This window comes from Pseudorasbora parva, chromosome 4 (assembly GCF_024679245.1).
Source record: "Pseudorasbora parva isolate DD20220531a chromosome 4, ASM2467924v1, whole genome shotgun sequence".
NCBI classification, from domain to species: domain Eukaryota; kingdom Metazoa; phylum Chordata; class Actinopteri; order Cypriniformes; family Gobionidae; genus Pseudorasbora; species Pseudorasbora parva.
This window is the reverse complement of record NC_090175.1, coordinates 32,421,093-32,427,900: the sequence shown is the minus strand read 5'-3', so window position 1 is coordinate 32,427,900 and position 6,808 is coordinate 32,421,093.

Genomic DNA, 6,808 nt, shown 5'->3' with positions numbered 1-6,808 from the left:
TCCAGGCCTGGTCCTCTCTCGTCTTCCGCAGTCCTTGCTCCTCCTTATATGCTCCCGTCACATGGCCGCGAGACGAGACCGGTGTGCCACGCAGCTGGCACTCGTAAACATTAATCACCGGCCCGCTCTCGCGGTCCCTCGCCCCGCTGCCTGTCACACCACATATATATATATATATATATATATATATATATATATATATATATATATATATATATATATATATATATATAATATGTGTGATGTAATTGATATAATTTTTTTTTTTTATGTAATGCATTTGAATGTGAACATACAGTTTCCAACCAATAAATTCATGCAAATACCTGTAAAACTGAAACATAAAAGTCTACTCAGACAGATTGGTAACATTGATAACATGTTGAATTTTGATCCAATTCATCATTTTGGTTTAGATTGACATTTCATTGTTTAAAGTATGTTGGATCAGCATTGAAACTTGCTCAACTATAACTACTAGCACTCGTAAATCACGCTCTGTACGCACGAGACGCCGTAATCCTAATAATTTGCGCTATATCCTAACATCCTCTGCTACTTTACTCTTCATTCCAATTGGTCTCTGGAATTGCCAGTCGGCTGTAAACAAAGCAGACTTTATTTCATCTATTGGGACTCATTCTCAGCTTAGCCTCATGGCCCTAACTGAGACCTGGATCAAACCAGAGGACACTGCCACTCCTGCAGCCCTCTCAAGCAATTATACTTTTTCACACACTCCTCGGCCTATTGGGAGGGGTGGGGGTACTGGTTTGCTTATCTCAAATAATTGGAAATTTGATCCATTACCGTCTCTACCGGCCAATTCATTTGAATCGCACTCAATCACTATTACTCACCCTGTTAAAATCCATGTGGTAGTGGTCTATCGTCCTCCAGGTCACCTCGGTAACTTTGTGGAGAAGTTTGATGTGTTACGTTCTAGCTTCCCTGAGGATGGCACTCCACTGATTCTGCTTGGTGACTTCAACATCCATCTTGATAAACACCTAGCTGCAGACTTCAGCACTCTACTGACTTCATTTGACCTTAAGTTAGTATCTACTACGGCTACTCACAGATCAGGTAACCAATTAGACCTTGTCTACACACGCAACTGCTCCACGGACAACACTTTAGTTACTCCATTACACACCTCAGACCACTTTCTTATCACTCTTAACCTCATACTGACTCCTGATACAACACGTACTCCTACACAGATTACCTTTCGGCATAATCTACGCTCACTCTCTCCCTCTCGCCTATCCACTATGGTTTCATCTTCACTCCCTCCACCTGCTCAGTTCTCAGCACTGGACACTAACAGTGCTACCGACACTCTTTGCTCCACTCTAACATCCTCCTTAGACAGTTTTTGCCCCCTTTCATCCAGACCAGCCCGCCCCACCCCATCTGCCCCCTGGCTGTCTGAAGTTCTCCGTGAACATCGCTCTGGACTCAGGGCGGCAGAGAGGAAATGGCAGAAATGTAAAAACAATACTGACCTTGCCTTTTATCAGTCTCTTCTCTCTTCTTTCTCTACAAATGTCTCCACTGCTAAAACAACATACTACCACAACAAAATCAACAATTGCTCTGACTCTTGCCAACTCTTTAAAACATTCTCCTCTCTCCTTTGTCCACCTCCTCCCCCTCCTTCATCAATTCTTACAGCTGATGACTTTGCATCATTTTTCACCAACAAAACAGCTCTCTTTAGCAAACAGTTCTGCTCATCACAAACTGACATGCACATCTCAACAACTAACACGAACACGCTTCCTTCTCTCCACTCTCCGAGGCAGATATTTCTAAACTCATCCTTTCCAATCACCCTACTACCTGTCCACTTGATCCTATTCCCACTCACCTCCTTCAGGCTATTTCTTCTTCAATCACTCCTGCACTCATTCACATTGTCAACACTTCTCTTCACACGGGAACCTTTCCCACAGCATTTAAGCAGGCTCGGGTAACCCCACTGCTTAAGAAACCCTCTCTGAATCCAGCACTTTTAGAAAACTACCGACCGGTATCCCTTCTGCCTTTCATCGCAAAGACCCTTGAGCGAGTTGTGTTCAATCAACTCTCTATGTTTCTTGAAGGGGACAACCTCCTAGACAACAACATATCTGGCTTCAAAAGCGGCCATTCGACCGAGACTGCCTTGCTCTCGGTAACTGAGGCACTGAGACTGGCAAAAGCAGCTTCCAAATCCTCAGTGCTCATTCTGCTGGATCTGTCTGCTGCTTTTGACACAGTTAACCACCAGATCCTCCTGTCAACACTTAAGAGGACGGGGATCTCAGGATCTGCTCTCCAGTGGTTCAGGTCTTACCTCTCTGGTAGGTCCTACAGGGTGTCATGGAGCAAGCCTGCAGTCTCCCTCTCATTTACTGAAGCTTTCGCGCCTCGATCGCCCCCCCGGTGACCGGTCCCGGTATAGCCGCCCCTCTGTGTTTTCTAATGGACGCGAGGCAAACTAAATAATAAAATTACACTTCAAAAAATGTTCCCCAAAGTTAATTTATGTCACTGAAGGCAGTTATCATCACGATGATTTCATTTCAGGTGTTCGTTTTAAAAATAAGTTTACTTTGAGTTAGTTATTTGATGCTATAAAAACGGGGGGTGTGACGTCATGATTGACAGCTGAGACTGACGGCTTCTCTGAGTGAAGTTGTCACTGAGGCACTAACGGACTTTTTTCGAAATTTTTGGGAGCAGATTAGATCTTTGGCTTTAATTTCTACATTTCCATAACTGTTTATTTCACACCAACATAATTAAATGTTCAGCATCTGCGAGAGTGTGGGCGGGCTTTTGAAATCGCGGCTGTACTTCCTGCTCTACTTCCTGCGCTCTACTGCGCAACTCCGGTCCCAAAATCGCTACTGCGCAGACTCGGTCCCAAGATGTCCGCGCCGTGCAAGGGCGCCTGAAAGCTTCAAATCTGCCAAGCGGAAACGGATGATGTCGAGTCGTCCATATTTTTTTTATGGTCTATGTCATGGAGAGGTGAAGTGTCTAAGTCACATCATCTAGCTACTGGGGTTCCACAGGGCTCAGTCCTTGGACCACTTCTCTTCTCCATCTACATGTCATCATTAGGTTCTGTCATTCAGAAACACGGCTTCTCCTATCACTGCTGTGCTGATGACACTCAACTCTACTTCTCATTTCAACCAGATGATCCTACAGTCAGTGTTCGTATCGCTGCCTGTCTGACAGACATTTCTGACTGGATGAAAGAGCATCATCTTAAACTCAATCTTGCAAAGACAGAATTACTTGTTTTCTCAACCAACCCAGCACTTCATCAAAATTTCTCCATTCAGCTTGGTTCATCGACCATAACTCCATCAAGGACAGCAAGAAACCTTGGAGTTGTGATTGATGACCAGTTAAACTTCACTGACCACATTACTGCAACAGCCGGTCCTGCAGATTTGCTTTATACAACATTAGAAAGATCAGACCCTTCCTATCAGAACAGGCTGCACAACTCCTGGTTCAAGCTCTTGTTCTCTCCAGACTGGATTATTGTAATGCTCTTCTGGCTGGGCTTCCAGCTGGCTGGGCTTCCTGCACTATCAAACCCTTGCAGCTGATCCAGAATGCAGCGGCGAGAGTGGTCTTTAATGAGCCGAAGAGAGCGCACGTTACGCCTCTCTTCATCAAACTGCACTGGTTGCCAATGGCTGCTCGCATCAAATTCAAGGCACTAGTTATCGCCTACAAAACAACCACTGGCTCTCCACCAATATACCTAAATTCACTTGTTCAGACTTACACACCCTCTAGAAGCTTGCGTTCTGCGAGTGAGCGGCGCCTCGTGGTTCCATCCCAAAGAGGCATGACATCGCTCTCACTGACATTTTCCTGGACCGTTCCCACCTGGTGGAATGACCTGCCGATCTCAATTCGTGCTGCCGAGTCTGTAGCCATTCTTAAAAAAACATCTTAAGACACATCTTTTCCATTTGCACTTGACCAATACAGAATAGCACCTACTGATCACCACAGCAACGACCAAAAGCGCACACTCCTGGATCATATCTACGTCTCTCATCCGGATTTGTGCCTTCAGGCGGGTATGTTACATAGTTATCATAACTATCAGAATCCAGTGTTCTGTATATTGCGTACGTGAGTTTTTGTTGTAGATGGCTATTGCTGAGTGTTTAGCTAGAATACAAAACCAACCCATTGGGCCACTGAATCTGCATTAACGACAACAGCTGGGGCAACAGCCTTAGTCCTAATGGGTTGTTATCATAGCTATCAAAATCCAGTGTTCGGCACTTTGCGTACGTGAGTTTTTGTTGTAGATGTCTGTCTTTAAAAAAAAAAAAAATTGTTGTGTATTGTGCTAATTAATTGAGATTTCTTACAGCTCTTACAGGTTTTTGGCCTTGTCTGTTCCGTTGCTTCTATTACTCTCCCCTTTTTTGTAAGTCGCTTTGGATAAAAGCGTCTGCTAAATGATTAAATGTAAATGTAAATGTGAAACTTTTATGAAAGTCAACAGCACACATGGGTGGAGACAGTGACATTGAACTAAAAGTGGGTGCATTAACATGCATGTTCTTAAGCCGATTATGCCTAATAAGCCGACAATGAACATGGTCATGTAAATGCGGTAACCTGTTTTCTTTTATCTGTGTAAGGTCATAAACGGCGTAAGCATAAACCGGTTGGGACAGGCAGTTTTTTGCCTCTTACCCTAATTTTGCGCTGCATGTAATCGCATTAACCTGCTTTCTGTCAGCTTATTGAAATGTGCATGTGTGATAGGTGACAAAAACGCAAACTTAGATTTAAATGCACCCAGACAGAGCGAGCTAGTGTGTTGCATTAAAATAAGGACATATATCACAAACGCAGACTCGTTTAAGACCCAGAAAATTGTAAAGATGTGTTCTCTTCTCATGCAAATCAATCAAAAACGCTGCATCTGTAGCATGAGAGAATAATATGAGCCACGTATTTCCCGCTGACACGGTGCACACTTTATTTAATATCATAACAGACATAACATTTGAGGCCTGTTGCATGAAGCTAGCTGAACAAACTCTGAGTTTCAGAGTAGGTTTAGAGTTGACAAATCCAGACAAATGCAACCTGGTTTAGATCAAGTTCAACCGTTTCTCAAAGCTCGGTATAAACTTTCTCTGTCAACTCAGGTTTAATTCAATAAATAGGAGTAAGCGATCAACTCTAAAGCCTGTGCACCTGAAAGTGTGACACGTGTGACAAACAGCAAATCACAGTGTCCATTTGATCCACTTCTCTTCTGAAGACTGAGAGATCGTTTTGAAAATTATTATGAAATTAAATGTGTTTACAAGGCAGGAATAAACACTGCTGCTGCAGCGAAAAACGTCTCGGTTACGTATGTAACCCTCGTTCCCTGAAGGAGGGAACGGAGACGTACGTCAGAACTGAACCGACGAATGGGATCTTACTTTAGAGACCAATCCTACTTCGAGCATCTAACAACGAGCCAATGAAATTTGGCATGCGATCACGCATTCCACGCTCCGCCCCGCAGCGCGGGTATAAATAGGAAGTGGAATGGTAGATCAGCGCTTTTTCTGCTGAGGAGCCGAAGGTGACCGGACTCCCAGCGGAAGCACAGCATCTGGCGACGGGACGTACGTCTCCGTTCCCTCCTTCAGGGAACGAGGGTTACATACGTAACCGAGACGTTCCCTTTCAGTCGGTCACGTTCGACGTACGTCAGAACTGAACCGACGAATGGGATCCCTATGGAAAACGCCAGGATGCTGGCCCTTCCAGCGTCCTGCTTGAGCGCACTGCACCGTCTAGTATGGTACGGAAGTCAGGGCTCCAAGCAGGGAGTACAGTCACTGCTGTTTCTGCAAGACCCACTCAGAATGACTATTGGATAACGCTGGGAAAGCGTGCCTACCTCGTGCTTGAGAGAGAGGGTACGCTGCGGGGCCACGTCCTTCAGGGAAGGAGAGGTGGCAGAATACACATAAGGACTAACCTGGCAGGGTAGTGCAACATATGGCAGTCTCTGGGGTGGTTCCAGCCTGACTGAAGGGGGGAAAGAACACGCCCAGAGACGACAGAGCGGGCTCTGTCGAGGGAAAGACACGGGGCTAGCCCGAAGGGTAGCTGATACCGTGGAAGAATACACATATGGGGTTGCCGTGAGGGAACCGCTACATATGGAACCCAGCCTACAGCCACGTTTCACAAGCATACGGGTGCAGGCCTGGCGTCAGACGGTCCGCAACGTCTGACACCGGAGGGGTGACGGAGGAGCTCGACAGGGTTAGCCGGTTTCCCGGGGAACACAACTGGAGACAATAGACGCACGTATCCGGCCCAGAGGGCGGGAGTGGCGTTTCGCAAGCCGACACTTAGAACGGGCACTTAGCGCTCCTGGCCACTGGGGGCGAGGATGCGGGAAGATACCGGCTCTACACGTAAGCTATAGAATCTAGCAAACGTGTTAGGTGTCGCCCAGCCCGCAGCTCTACATATGTCTGTCAGCGAGGCGCCTTGAGCCAGCGCCCAGGAAGAAGCAACACTCCGAGTGGAGTGAGCTCTTACACCGAACGGGCAAGGCACGTCTTGGGACTGGTAGGCCAAGACTATAGCATCCACTATCCAGTGGGCTAACCTCTGCTTGGAGACAGCCTTTCCCTTCTGCTGGCCTCCGTAACAGACGAAGAGTTGCTCTGAGGTCCGAAGGCTTTGGGTCCGGTCAACGTAAGCGCGAAGAGCGCGGACCGGACACAGCAAAGCCAGGGCTGGGTCTGCCTCCTCC